This window comes from Suricata suricatta, chromosome 10 (assembly GCF_006229205.1).
Source record: "Suricata suricatta isolate VVHF042 chromosome 10, meerkat_22Aug2017_6uvM2_HiC, whole genome shotgun sequence".
Classification (NCBI taxonomy): Eukaryota; Metazoa; Chordata; class Mammalia; order Carnivora; family Herpestidae; genus Suricata; species Suricata suricatta.
In genome coordinates this window covers 86442257-86458697 of record NC_043709.1, presented here as the reverse complement: position 1 = coordinate 86458697, position 16441 = coordinate 86442257, and positions in this window count along the sequence as shown.

Sequence of the window (16441 nt, the reverse complement as noted above, 5' to 3'; positions counted from 1 at the left end):
ACATAATTCTCTCACAAGAAAGGATGACTTAGAGGAAACAATACAATCTCACTGCCCAAGTACAGTTAAAAAGTTATGTGATGTTGCCTTATTTTTAATGTGAAATAATAAGACACTTAAAAATACATCATAACATTATATAGCCCTGTTTATAGCAAACCCAGTAGACAGGTAGAGAATATGGGACTGCTCTGAGAAAAAAAGAATGTCAAGTAGTTGTTGGGGTGGTAATGTAACCTGTGGAGAGGAAAAAAAATAAGTATGAGCTCTAGGTTTGTTGACTTGATCTTTACTCTGACTTCTCCTGGTTACCTTTCAAAATGTGAACCTGGGTGGTACAAAGGATGATCCCTCAACAAACCAAATATCAAATATTCACCAAGTAAGTGATGACTGAAGGATTTTAGTGGATTTAGCACACATAAACATTATATGAAATTGCAGTATTGATGTGGACATGAGGCTCTCTGTCCCCTGAAGGGCTGCTGTGACATTCAAGTCAGTGTAATGCAACAATTCTTGAAGTGTGGTCCAGGAGACTGTGGAGTCAGCAGTATTTGGGAATTTGTTAGAAATACAAAATTGGGGACTATCTTTCTACCCAATGAATTGGAAGTTCTGGGGCTAAGATCTTGCCAAACCCTCCAACTGTTTCTGAAATTCACTATAGTTTGGAAACCACTGGTCAGGGAGTATTTTAAGCTTCTGGGACTTTAAGCCTGAATAGGTGGCAGCTTGGTTCTTGAGTGGCTAATGGCACCTCAGTACTTTGCTTCCATCTAGTAGAATCTAGTATCATTTACAATCTCTACCTGAAACAACGTAGCCTATATAGCCTGGTGTTCTAAAACTTAACTAGATCATTGACATGGATTAGTGTGAGAAATATTTCTATATCACCACATATTTGCTTTAAAAATATGTTTTAGCTATTTGCCTCAGTATGCCACTTTGACCAGTGTTATGTGATCTTGAAATAAAAAACCTTGTCTTATTTTAGGGTCTGCTTTGCCAAAAGTATTTATGGCTTTCCCAGCTTTGCCAGGATAGGAAAGCTGCAGGGGTTTGGTTTATAGCAAGCCGACTTGTGTAGGTCAAGGAGGCCTGTGGAAAAATCTGAACTGTGTCTCTTTCCCAAACCAAATTCAGGCCATGATCCAAGAAAGGGGAAATAAACACTCAGGTGAAGAATTGTTCATTTCTTCTGGAATATTTAAAAGATCTTTCCTAAGAAGTCTTGATTTAAGATCAGAGAAATAGGATTAAAAATAAAGCTTTAGTGGGAATTGGTGGGTTTAATATTTGGGATTGGATAATTAGATAATGCTGTGTTCCTTGTCTGTTTGAAATCTTCAGATCATTTTGGGGTAATTCCTTTTTAGCAAAGTATAGTTCCTTATTTACTTTAGCACAGATATATACTGACTAAAGCTACAATTGTTATTCTGGTTAATGTTTCTGAATATACTTTGGGTATTTTTGTAGATTTCTTTAAAAAAAACTTTTGTCTATTTTAGAAAACTGTTTTTTTTTTTTAAATAGAAGGACGACTTCTATAACTGAAATTTTTATGCTAAGATTTATGCTTTCTACTTGGACGTGTTTACAGTTATGCATTTAGATGCTTGCCTGACATTTTTACTTAGTCATAATATTTTACACAATTTCTTTCCTTTAGAAGAAGGTACTAGGGGGAGGACACAAAGATATGGTAATATATTGATAGCATGAAAGTAGAAAAAAAAGGATAAAGAATAACTTTTCAAATTCATGACTTTTTAAATTTTTATGTTTTTTAAATTTATTTTTGAGAAACATAGAGAGACAGCATGAGCAGGGGAGGGCCAGAGAGAGAGGGAGAGACACAGAATCCGAAGATAGGCTCCAGGATCTGAGCTAGCTGTCAGCACAGAGCCTGACGTGGGGCTTAAATCCATGAACCGTGAGATCATGACCTGAACCAAAGTGGGAAGCTTAACCAACTGAGCCACCCAGGCGCCCTCAAGTTCATGTTGAAAATCTGATTTTCCCAGGACATATTGGTTGGGGACTGAAATGAATAGAGTACTACAATCAAAGAATACAGGGTAAAATAATAAGAAGAAATGTATTTCTAGCAACTGCCATGGCTGCTACAGCACTTCTTGGCATCCCTGTGTCTTTCTCTGTGCCGTCCACCACATCTCTGGTGTTGACCTTCCCCTTGTGACATTCACATACAACACAGCTTTCCCTTCATTTCAGTTTCAGTAGCACTTACGGTGAAGTAAAGGCAAATACCTTCTCACGGTTAAACTGTACAGATGTGTTCCTTCTTTTCCCACAGTAGCACTGTTCCCCCTATTTGATTTACTGATTTAGTTTCTTACAGCCTCCTTCCTCAAAGAGTCTGGCACAGGTTTCCTGAGGGCTGTTCCAGAAGACAATTTGTGTGACACATTAGTTTGCTTCTTTCTTTCCCTCTTGTTCCCGATGTGTTCCAACTCAGATTCAAAAACAGTCCTACCAGGCATGAGCCTTCTTTTGTTTTTGTTTCAAATGTACATAGTCCCTAAGAGGTAAAGAGTGCACCATTTTTGCCTAACTGCTTTAAAAAAACAATTTAAGAACCAGTGTATTCTGTCATTGCCAGTCTCATAGAGATGATTATGCCCTTCAAAAATACTATCGGGGTGCCTGGGTGGCTCAGTTGGTTAAATGTCCGACTTCGGCTCAGGTCAGATCTCACGTTTGTGGGTTTGAGCTCCGCATCAGGCTCTGTGCTGACAGCTAGCTCAGAGCCTGGAGCCTGCTTCCGGTTCTGTGTCTCCTTCTCTCTCTGCCCCTCCCCCTCTTATGCTCTGTCTATCTCTGTATCAAAAAAAAAAAAAACCATTAAAAAAAATTAAAAAAAAAAAAGCCAAAAATACTATCCTAGCCAACCTTTCTAAATGTAGCTAGATATAACCTAATTCATGGTAAACTTAGGCCCTTCTACTGTAACTGTTAGAACATTTAGAAATAAAGTTCCTTTTGTTTAGAAAATACCATTTGGGGCACCTGGGCAGTGTAGTTCGTTAAGCATCTGACTCTTGATCTCAGCTCAGTTCTTGATCTCGGGGTCCTGAGTTCAGGCCCTGTGTTGGAGTCCATGCTGATCAAGGAGCCTAAAATAAAATAAAATATAAAATAAAACAAAACTTTTACTATTTTTAAAATTTTTATTTATTTATTTTGAGAGAGAGAGGGAGAGAATGCAAGTGGGGAGGGACAGAGTGAGAGAGGGAGAGAGAACAGGCTCCACACTGTCAGCATAGAGCCTGATTTGGGGTTCAAGTCCATGAACTGTGAGATCATGACCTGAGCTGAAATCAATAGTCAGATGCTTAACTGACTGAGCCACCCAGACACCCCTAAAATATAATTTTTTAAAAAATGTCATTTATAGAATTTCAATAGTTATTATCTAGGTCAGCCTTTGCAGGGCCCAGAGTAGGGGGTGTTGAGTTAGCTTGGGAGTAAAAGAGTCACAAGGCTGTGTCATGGTCATCTCTTACTTGATTATTGGTACCTACTATGGACTAAATGTTTGTGTTTCCCCAAAATTCATATGTTGATATCCTGACTCCCAAGGTCATTACATTAGGAGGTGAGACCTTCAGAAGTGAATTAGATCATGAGGGTAGAGCACTTATAAAGGGGATCACAAAGGGGCATCTGGTTGGCTCAGTCAGTTAAGCATCTGACTTTACTTATTGCTCAGGTCATGATCTCATAGTTCATGAGATTGAAGTCCTGAGTTGGGCTCTGGGCTGATATTGTGGAGCCTACTTGGGACTCTCTGTCTCCTCTCTCTTTTCCCCTCCCCCTGCTCATTTGCTCTCTCTTTTTCTCAAAATAAATAGACATCATCATCATCATCATCATCATCATCATCATCATCAATGGGACCACAGAAAGACTATAGGGAGCTCTCTCCACTCCTTTGCATAAGCAGACACAGGGAGAAGTCAGCCATCTGCAATCAGGAAGTGGGTTCTCACCAGATACCCAAGTGGCTAATGTTTTGATCTTGGACTTCTAGCCTCCAGAACTGTGAGAAATAAATGTTTGTTGTGTAAGGCACCTAGTCTATAATATATTTGTTATCAAAACCCAAGCTAAGGCAGTACCCCAAATACTGTGGCAGAGAGAAACAAAATGACGAAAGGACAAAAACTTACATAAAAAGATCAAGATCCCAGATAGTAGGTAAAATATTTTACAGAATGAAGCAATGCAGTGGGGAAGGAGCTTAGAATAAAGCATTGCTTGAAGAATGGAATCAGTAAACATTAAAGAGTCCAAAGGGTCCAAGAGAGGTTCAGAAGCACAGAGGTCTATAAGTACACAAGCATTGTCTGTGACAGCGGTCTTCTTATGCACAAGATGAGGAATTTAAAGTAAATCCATTCCAGACCTACATAAACAGTCTTTTACTATCCTTTCCATTAGTTAGAGACTGGGAGCTTCCTTAGACTTGACTTTGGGTATATACTGCTCTGTCCATTGAATTCAAATTTGATCAACACTGAATCCTTCCTCTATTTTAACCTTTCTTTCATATACTGGTTGCTTCTCTCTGTGTTGCATTTATGTGCAATCTCCACCCCCATTTTTCCCTTTACCCACACTTTATGATTGACTGTCTGGTAAATCTTACTAACTGATTGTCTACCCTAAGCTAAAACACCGCTAGTGAAAGGGCATCACTAACTTTCAAAATTGTTGATCTTTCCATTTTCAAATGGCTTTTATTGTTAGAAATTTCTTCCTTCTAATCACAAAAGCATGTACTCTACCATATGCTTGTGCAAGTAAAATGTGGCTTCTTTACTGTATCAGTGGCTGCACTGATGTCTGTAATACCTGTCCACTACACACACAGACATTCCCAGAAAGTGTGGACCCTGTGGACTTACCAATGGATGATATTTCTCTCAATTCAAAGCAGAATATTCATTATTTCCAAATTGCACCTCTCTTGCATGGCTGGTTTTAACAATATATTTTTGATGACTAAATTTCCTTAGGTAATTTCCTAGTCTTTCAGGGTTTGCCCCTGTCTCTTTCTTCCCCCAAGATGGTATCTAAGTATATGCAGACAGCTTACTGTATTTTCCTCTCATCAAGGAAGAAGGTTCCTCGTATTCATATGGTATCTTCCAGCATATCTAGTCTCTGATGTGGAAGTGCAACCCAGTCTGCCTCTTGGCCTTGAAAATTTTGGAGGATGAGTGGTCCCATATAATATTTCGGGCAAATATGAAGGTACTCAACACTGCAGCACATGGGTCTGGCAATTTTACCCCCTTTGTGGAAGAGCCCACCCATGATGACCTCTTTAATGTCAGGTCTCTGTTCATCTACTGGTGCTGTCAGCACATCTGTGGGCCCTCACTGGGGCATGTGGGAAACATTGGGGTCCCTAAACACAAAATACAGGTCAAGAGAAGCCAGGGACATGGCCTCAACATGGTAGATATACCCGATATCCACAAATACCTCTGAGATGTCTTTTCTTAGCAATGTTTGATATGGCACTAAGCTGAAGCCTATCACTTTCCTTGGGACCTGAAGCTCCCCATTGCTACATGGGGGAAAAGTGTCTCTATTGCTAACATTCACATTCATTGTCACTCTTTTAAAAGAAATTTCTAAAGTTTATTCATTTTTGAGAGACAGAAATGGAGAGTGAGGGGGGAGAGGCAGAGAGAAAGGGAGACACAGAATCTGAAGCAGTCTCCAGGCCCTGATCTGTCAGCACAGAGACTGACGCAGGGCTTGAATCCATGAACTGAAGTCATGACCTGAGCTAAAGTCAGATGCCTAACTGACTGAGCCACCCAGGCACCCTGTCACTCCTTTTAAAGCTCAGCCAGAAATTGAGAAGAGTGTCTGAACCTTTTGCTCTACTCGGTCTCCTTCCTTCCACAATCCCTGAAATGAGATGTTTTTCTCTACCTAATATCTGTCCAGGTTGGCAAGCCTAACGGCCAGTGGTGTGCTGACAAATGTTAAACAAGCGGCACTTGGCGGGAAGAAAACTGATTTGTAGTGTTTGCAGATTTTCATGAGGTAAGTGCTCCTACACAGCCAATTTCTAGCTACCAATATGATGTCTCTAAATGAGTTATGGAGTGATGCATATAACTAGTTCTTGGAAGCCAGTACCAGCCCACCCTAGCACACAACTGTTTAAGGCCTAGTGATCATACACTGAGCAGTGGATCTGCTGTACATTGTGATCTGAACCCATTTAGGTTTCTTGAATTGATAGAATAACAACATTCTTTTTCTCCCTTTTTATTCTGGTTGAACTGCAACTACACTGCATAGTCAGGGTTTGTTTCATGTATTTATCAAATTTTCCACTATTTCAGGAAACTTTCATGGTATCTGAGCAGCCAACAAATCATACTGTTGTGAGTCTGTTGGTTCATGACCTTGGGAGTTCCTGGGTAGAATTGAATTTGACCCTTGTAAATAGAGGACAGGGGGAGATAGAAAAAAGATCAGAACACTCCAGATTGGCAGGTGGCAGCTTCAGTAAGCAAGGCAAGTTACATTCAATGCTTGTCTTGGGTGACCACAGGATCTTCTTGGATCTTCCCACCTATCGCCTCGGGGTCTTGAGTTTATACAGAGGACTTAACCAGGTTCAGTCACGCTGAACCATCAGTCCAGGTGGTCTCAACACATTACTCTCTCAAGGCTGCATTCCCAAAGTGGCTCCTAGTGTGGAACAGTGGGCAGAACATACATTCCAAGGACAGGGGGCAGGAGCTTCTGATTGCCCAACTCTCAGGCCAACCTGTTGTCACGTCCTCTCAATGACTTCCTCTGACTCAATCTGCATTTATCTTTCTTGGGATTTGTGTCAACTGGTATTACAGGCAAAATTCCATGACTTCTCCTTATATAGTGATAAGCAATAATTGCCATATTGAGTCATACTGCACATTAATTTATTATAAAATTTTCTCCTGTATAGTTTTTTAAGCTTTATTGAAATATAAAAGTGTGTTTGCGATATATTTAAAGTGCACAACATGATGATTTGATGTATACATACATTGTGCAAGGATTCTCCCCATGAAGTTAGTCAACACCTCCATCACCTCACATATTTATCCTTTATTTTATTTTACTTTAATTAATTAATTAATTTTGGTGAGACCATTTATGTTCTACTCTCTTGGCAAATTTTAATTGTACAATATAGTATTATGTCAGCTATAGTTATCATGTTATACATTAGATCTTCAAACCCTATTCATCTTATAACTGAAAGTTTATACCCTCTGACCAGTCTACCTCTATTTCCCACATACCCTGGCCCCTTGGCAAGCACTATTTTCCTTTCTGTTTCTGAGTTAGGCTTTTGTTTTATTTATTTATTTATATTTTTTTTAACATTTATTTATTTTTGAGAGACAGAGACAGAACAGGAACAGGGGAGGGGCACAGAGAGAGGGAAACACAGAATCTGAAGCAGGCTCCAGCCTCTGAGCTGTCAGCAGAGAGCCTGATGCGGGGTTCGAATTCATGGACCACAAGATCATGACCTGAGCTGAAGTTGGATGCTTAACCAACTGAGCCACCCAGGCGCCCTGCTTCTCTTTGTTTTAGATTCTACATACAAGTGATACCATGCAGTATTTGTCTTTCTCTGCTGACTTATTTCATTAGGATAATGCCCTCCAAATCCATCCATGTTGTTGCAAATGATAGAATTTTCTTCTCTTTTGTTAAGGCTGAAAAGTTCTCCTCTGTATGTGTGTATCATATTGTCTTTATTAATCTTGTCAATAAACATTAAGGTTGTTTCCATACCTTGACTATTGTGAATAAAAGCCAGATATAATCTGGAATTTTTTTCCAAAAAAATAACCATTGCAAAAAACATAGAAACACAGCTCTCTTTGAGATAATGGTTTCATTTCCTTTGGATACATAACCAGGAGTGGGATGGCTGGATAATAAGGTAGTTCCATTTTTAATTGCTTGAGGAAACTTTATACCATCTTCTGTAGTGTCTGTGCCAGCGTTCACTGCCACCAACAGTGGATAACGGCTCCCTTTTCTCCACAGTCTTGCCAGAATTTGTTAGCTCATCTTTTTAATACTATCTATCATAACAGGTTTGAGGTATCTCCTTTGTATGAAAACTGGGAATTACAAATTATCTAGGTGGGTAGGTTACATTATTAATGAATTTTATTTGGTAAGGGTGATTGTTTTAGATTAGGATCCCCAATAAGCATATCTGAAAAAGGATTTGAATGTAAGGAGTGTATTCGGGAAGTAATCCCCAGGATGCACTGGCAGGGGCGCTGTGGGATGAAGCAAAAGGGGAAGAGACAGGAGAGCAGGTGCCTTAAAAAGGAGGTCAGCCTCCATGAGCCCCTGAAGCACCATTTCTTTGGAAGCTTCTGTGAGACTGTAGAGAGCACCATGTCTCAACTATCACATGTGAGGCGTTAGGAAGCTAGAGTGTAATTTATCCATTGCTGTTTGTCATTGACTAGGGCCAACTCCCAGGGACTCTGGCTCCCCAGCACTTTTGGCCTGTCTCATGTATGGATCAAGCATGGACCTGTGGCTGCTGAAAGACCCCAGGCAGAGGTGCACGAGTGTTAATACAAAGAAGTTTGTAGGCAATTTTGGGGCAAGTGCTGGTGAGAGGGACATGAACAATGTCTGCTCCAATCTAGCGCTTGCACCATCACATCCTCTCATGCCCTGCCTGAAGTTAATCTGTTTTGTTACTGATTCCACAAAGTGCTGACAACTCTCTCTCTCTCTCTCTCTCTCTCTCTCTCTCTGTTTCTCTCTCTCTCTCACACACATACACACCATACACACACAATTTCTGAAACAAAGCTACCTCATAGACTACCCATTTTATTTTTATTTTTATTTTTTTAAGTTTATTTTATTAGAGAGAGAGAGAGAGTGCGAGCCAGCGAGCTGAGGAAGGATGAGAGAGAAGGAGAAAGACTACCAAGCAGGCTCTGCACTGTCAGCACAGAGCCCGATGTGGGGCTCGAACTCACAAACTGTGAGTGAGACCATGACTGGAGCTGAAACCAAGAGTTGGATGCCTAACTGACTGAGCCACCCAGGCACCCCTCTATTACCTGTTTTAGAGTCTCACTTTCAGCCAGCACTTGTTCTGGCCTAAGTCTCCTGCCTGTTTGGGTAATACAGACCTACATCCTCAAGGGTTCTGAGCCAGACATTGCCTGGAACTTGTCAGATTGTCCTCTGAGATGGAACACACCAGGAGGCCCCTCAGTGAATTCCATGAGTTTCAGCCATGTTCCTTCCTGCGCCCAGTATGCAGCAGCAACCCTATCAGCTCATGTCAATCATAGTAACTCTTTTCTTTGCTCACTCATCTATTGGCATGGGATGCCCAATATGCCTGGGGAGCAGCCAAAGTTCTAGGCACAGTGAAATCCTGACTGTGACCCCAGGTGGAGGTCTGCCCCACCACCCTTCCCTCTCCCATTGTCTGCACCCTTATGAGATCATTCTCCATTTTATCTTGCTAGGATCTACTGGCCTACCACAGTGTGTCAGACTAGCATTCACCCCAACCAGAAAACTTCCCCTGACAGAGATCAGCAGTCAGAATCACTGGTGTGTACAACCAAGGGATATGGGAGAGTTTGACAGCATCTGCTGCACTTATGCTACAAAGTATTTGTTATAAAAGGGGCTATGATCTTGTGGTTTATAATAAGAAAGACATATTTGTTCTTATGACACAGAGCTCCTAAGGCTCTTGGAATTTCCTAAGTGATGAGAGTGATAAAGGTCTCTTTTGTTATGTTAATGAGGCGGCTCTTAGAAAGCACCTAAGGATGGGGGCTGGTTGCCTGGAGATTCAACCAGGTGGTTTGGGGACTGGAACTCTCAGCCCCATCCCCAACCTCTGGGGAGATGGGAGGGGCTGGAGGTTGAATTAATCACCAATGGCCAATGATTATAATCATGCCTATATAATAAAGATGCCACAAAAACTCGAAAGGAGAAGGTTTGGAGAGCTTCCAGGTCGGTGAGCACGTGAAGTTCAGAAAGAGTGGCATACCCGGAGAACACAGGAGCTCTGCACTGTTTTCCCACACTTTGCCCTACGCATCCCTTCTAACTAGCTGTTCCTGAGTTATATCCTCTTATAATGGACCAGTAATCTTGTAAGTAAAGCACGTCCCTGAGTTCTGTGAGCTGCTCCGGCAAATTAATTGAACCCAAGGAAGAGGTCATTGGATCAATCAGCTACTCTCTATCTGATTGGCCAGAAGCACATGCGACAAACTTGTCTTCCAACTGGTGTCAGAAGTCTGGGGGGATGAGGGACTCTTGTAGGACTGAGCCCTTAACCTATGGGAACTGATGCTATCTCTGGGTAGATGGTATCAGAATTGAATTGAATTGTAGACACCTAGTTGGTGTCTGACAACCGCTTGCTTGGTAGTATGGGGGTGGGGGTGGGGGTGGGGTAAAAGTCATACTGGAGCGAGATAACAGATATCAGGTTAAGAACCGCTGGCCATACTATGAACTATACATTTGTGCACATAATTGCATTTGATAGCTGGACTCTCTATCTTTTACCTCTCAAAGTATCCCTTATTTTATCTTTCGTGTTATCATTTGGACATCACAAATCTTTACATAAGGAAGTCCTGGGGACAGAGAAAAGGAAATAAAGCAGGACAAACATAACCTGTGTCCTCCCAATTTTCAGGACCTCTTCAATAAGGACAGAGAAAGACAGCGGTAAAAGTGAGCAGAACTTGAAGCACTCAGTTACTGAGTACAACGTGTGAGTTTTCTGCAATCAAGTGGTAACAGAGAATAGTCTGTTCAGATCCCACTTAGCTCTACTGCTTGGGTGCAAGAGGGAACTTATTTTAGCTGTCGGTCCAAATATATTGGTTAAATTATTACCATTTTAATTTGGAGGCAGCTGAGAAAATATATGGCAATTACTCCCAGTGACCACTAGATTCAAGATGTCTTTTCATTCATTAATTATTAAGGATTGGGCTTTTGTAAGAGGAGGTGATGGTGACCTCTCTCTCTCCCTCACCCTCTCCCCTGCTCTCTCTTTCATTTAACACCTCTTTCATAGAGGTGCTGTGAGGATTTCTGCCTGTGTGGTAATGAGGTTCAGTAGCCTGCTTTGAATTTGTCAGTGGAAAAGGTGTTATAAAATTTTAAAGTAAAAAATATACTACTACTAATAAGGATGTTGATCTTGAAATGCAATATGAAAACCAGAGACTGGAAATTTAAAATTTGTAATGAAATGCTCTAAAGCTGTGATCTCTTCAGACCTCGGGAGTTCAGCAGGGGTGGGCCTGGGAAAGACTTGGATGGAAGAAGATGCAGGATGTGGTGGCGGTGATTCAGTAGGTGGCCCTCTTCCATCCCAAGGTGGTCCGGAGCCAGCTCCCAGCCCTGGGTTATGGAGCACTGTGCTGCAGGAGAGCCATCCATTGGATGCGATGTAAGACTGAGGTTCTGACCACCTCTGCTCATTAAAAATTCCAGGGCATTTTTATAAGGTTAAGGATGTATCCTTGTGTTCTACAATCTGGTTTCAGTTGGGTAGCAATATTGGCTTCTTAGTAAAGTCTAGAGAAAAGAAGATGCATGGAAATTTCAGGAGGATGGTTAGCATTCCTATAGAAGAACATTCAGATAGATTAATTTGAAACTTTATCCCGAACTCTTATTTTACAGAGTAGTAAAACAAAACACCTGTTTTAATAATTTTCTTATTGGAGTGTAAATGTATTTGTAGATGAGATAGATTCCTTTTCTTGATAAGTTTATGTCACAGGGGCTAATTTAAGGAACTGCTCCAGTATTTATATACAGTAATTAAATGTATTTTGAGGTATTTTCTGGGCTTTTATTCAGTCCTTTCAATACTGATCTTTGGGATAGGAAATGGAAAAGATACATAGTAAGTGATAATTGTTTTGATTTAGAATAATCTGAAAGCTTTTCTTGACCCCATTTTGCTCTGTCCCCCAGAACTTCCTGAACTCTTAGCTCTGTGTCACTTATAACTTTACACGTGATATACTGTGATTACCAAAATCAGAGCAAGAATGTAAAGTTATTCTTAATAAGAAATGAACTAAGGTAAAAAAAAAAAGACAAAAATTAGTCTAAAGATTAGGTCAAGGAGAGGAGAGTGATTATCAGAGAAAACTTGTACACTCCTAGATTTATTTAGAGTCACCTTTTTTGAGATGTGAGAAGACCCACTTTGCTTTCTCCCATGCATCACTTACTATTCTTACTGAGCTCAAAATGCCCCATTTCTAGATTTTGGTTGAAGAAAATCATTGAACCTAAGCTCCGTATGTAATTTGCCATTTCTGTGGAAAGTTACCGTAGTGCTGTGGTTCCCGCAGAATGAAAAAAATGCCTCACAGCTTCAGGCAGACATCAGTCCAGATTAACTAATATGACATTTCCCTCTTAGCCTCTGAATGTGAGGTATTGATTATATTGAGAAGCCCCGATGTCTTCTTTTCTGAACTCCATATTAATGGAAGAAATAGTAGACTAGCATAATGCTTTCTGTATTTAAGTCTTTATGAAAACATAATAGTTACCTATGCATGCTGATTACTTCTTTTCTATAGTGTCTACAGGAAGTTATTTTTAAATACTGTATTTTGACACTTTTGCTATGCTTTTTGTGTTCAAGCCAACCAGATATGCCATAGTCATAATTGAGATTGCCGTTTGGGGGGCTAATGCTTTAAGGGAGGCAAGAATATAAGAGAAGTATAATAAACAGCCCTAAATTCTTTAGGATCTGATGCAGCTACAAATAAAAATAACATGTAAATGTAAGGATAACTGGTCAAGTGCCAGTATTTTTCAGCTACATTTACTTAAAGGTACAAAACACATAACTGCTGGATCATGGTATCAACAGAACAGGATTTCAGACAGAATCATGGGGTACCTTAGTCAAGGGGCCTGAAATATCTGTGCCTCTGTTTATATTTATTGTAAGTTATTTTCATTTATAGCAGTTAGGATGCTATTATTCTCTCCTCCCATTTTACATGAACAATGTTAATAAATCATCTTTGAAAGCAAAGACTAAAACTATATTTAAATGCAGGTATCCCCCAAAGTTCATGCTATACCACTTTGCTTTTTACAAAAGACCTACCCGGGTACCTGTTTTTGCTAACTGAAAGAAAGTGAAGAGGATTTTCACGTTTATGAAAAGAGGCAAGAACTGCAGTGTTTGTTTGACAGTGAGCTGAGCTGTTAGAGGCAGTGCACACTCGGAACAGCGAGTGGTACCCACAAGCTTCTTCCCAGGAACTACACTGAGCATCTCAGCATTAAGCCACCAGGACTCTGACCTGTGTCTGTAGGCATCTGTGCTTTATCTCATTTATTTGTGCACACGTTAGCAAGATGTCCTAGAGGATCATAAAATCCTGAGTGGTTATTTTGGGGGTCTGGGAACACTCAAAACTCCCCAATGGATTGATGGCAATTGCTTCTTTGCTTTCCTCTATTTTGGCTTACAAAACTTTTCATGGATACACTCTACTTTCAGATCGCAGGGAAACGTGTACTTGTAAGTATTTCATTTTAGGATAAATTGTTCTGTAACAGCCAAACACTAGATTTTTATATTTTTAACATCCTTTAGTTATATATTTATTTTGCTTTACATGATATCCAGCCATTATTTTATAACAAAATTAACCAAATATCAAAAGAATTTCAATGTGTGAATAGTACAGGGAAAACCAATACATTTTTAAAAATAACCTGCCTAAGCATTGGCAGAAGTAATAGCAACTCTCCTTTTAGCAGTATCACAGATAATGCAAAAATATAATTTTTTCCTTTTTATATTATAGATTTACGTGTAGTCATGAGAAATAGTTCACAAATTCACATAACCTTTACTCGCTTCCGCCCAGTGATAACATCTTGACAAACAATAGTGCAATATCACAAGCAGGACATTGGCATTGACACAGTCAAAATACAAAACAGATTCAGCAACACCAGGATCCCTCCAGCTGACTTTTTAGAGCCACACGTATTTCCTAACCACTCAATCCCTGCACTTGGCCCCCGACCTCTGCCAACCATTAATCTACAGTCCATTTCTATACTTTTTTAAATTTCAAGAATGTTATGTAAGCAGGGTCATATAATATGCAACATTTGGGGGTTGGCTTTTTTCACTCAGCACAAGTCCCTGGAAATGTATCTAAGTTTTTGGGTGAATCAGTAGTTTGTTGCTTTTCATGACTGGATGGTTGGTATTCTGAAAAATATATTTGTTAAGCTCTAAACACGCCTTACTGGGAATGCTGCTTTACCTAGGGGATCCTTGTTTTTGAGTAAAGTACACAATGAAAGAATCATAACACACAATGAGAAGGCTATTTATTGCTGCAATCTACTTTTAAAATTCTGGTAGTGTAAATGAACTATGAGCAACAGCAACATGAATGTATCTGGAAAACACAGTCAACGTATTTTTAAATTACATTAATATAAACATGCATCCATGATCACGAGAAGCAACAGTTTTGTTTCTCTTCTGTAGCAGCAAAATCAGACCTAGAACATTCCAGAATGCTGCTGACCAGCAGGTATAAAGGCTACAAAAGATACTGAAGGGACAAAATCCATGTTGCCCAAGAAATTGTTCTACACACTGGGAATTTCTGTCTCTCTAATGTTTATTTATCTATTTTTGAGAGAGAAAGTGAATGAGAATGCAAGTGGGGTAGAAGCAGAGAGAGAGAGAGAGAGAGAGAGAGAGAGAGAGAGAGAATGAGAATCCCTAGCAGGCTCTGTGCTGTCAGCACAGAGCCCGACACGGAGCTCCAACACATGAACTGTGAGATCATGACCTAAGCTGAAATCAGGAGTTGGATGTTTAACCCACTGACCCACCAAGCTTTCCTATCTGTTGAGGAAAATAAAGCTTCATAAGATTTCAAATATTTTGAATTGGGGCTGCTCTGTATGGAAATTAACAAGGTCTTATTTTATATTTCCCCCAAAGCAGAATTGGGAAATATATTCAAGAAGAGGCAGATTTTATTTCAGTGTAAGGGGAGGCTTTCCCCTGCCCTTGTTTTACTGAAATATAATATGCATAGACATTTGGCTAATTATGATTTCCTCCAAAATGATAAAGAAGCTCAAAACATTTTATTAACCTTTAGAAACACTGGTAGATTTTGTTTATAAAAGAGGATTACGTTTATAGACCAAAGATGTTTCTGGGCTATGCGTAATTTTTTTCCCATCATCTTGTTATGACATGCACAAAAAGTAGTAGCTTGGTGCTATTATAACTTCTGAGGGTAAAGTAGAAACTAACTTTAAAATTTAGTGGTATTGGAATATCAAAATAAATAGGCTATACATACATATTTTTTCTATCAAGTAACCATCTCATTTTTCTCTATAAATATGCTCTAATTGAAAACACAAATGATCCTTAAATTCTAACCTTTTAATGTAGCAGCTCTAGAACGGAGGTATTTACTCAGGGAGTCAGTAAGAGCTCAGTCTTGGACAATCTATCAGTGATGTATTTGGTGGGCAGCGTATTTTTTTCATTCTGCTTTTCCCTCCAAACTCGATTTTTTTTCATGTTATTACATATTCCTTTTAAATTTTAGTAAAATTTTTCTCTTTATAAAAGTACTTCAGGTCTTCCAGTAATTGCACCTTCCTTTACTGCATCTACAGTAAATATAGAATGTCATTCATTCATTCGTGAAGATGGTGTTGCTGAAAATCGGGGTAACTCTTCCCCTATTACATGTTCTCTGTTCACTTTTGCCTCAACAACAAACTATTTAGTTTCTTTGATTTTTTTTATTATTGTCTGGCTCTGTCCAGAGTCCAGTGGAAGAGAACTGTTGTTTGGTTTTGAAATTAAAGTGAAGGGTCTTAAAGAATAAGGCACAATAGTAAATCTTTATTTCTCCCAGGCTTTTGCCACCATAGTGCATCTATTTTGAGATGAGGGTTATCTTTGAAGTAATTATCGCTGAACAGAGATTCGTTCACATTCAGTCCAACCCCTATCCTCTTACTACTATTTACTTCTGTGGACACAATTGAAAATTACTATTCATAATGATGGGTCTGAGACACTACAAGAGTTTGAAACATCACAGAAAGATTCAATTAACTTGTCCTGCTGATGACGCTAAAGCAGAGAAGTGGAACAATTTATTTCAAAAACCCCTTTAGGGGGCACCTGGATGGCTCAGTCAGTTAAGCATTTGATTCTTGATCTCAGCTCAGGTCTTGATCTTGGGATCATGAGTTCAGGCCCTGAGCTGGGCTCCATGCTGACATGGAATCTACTTAAAAC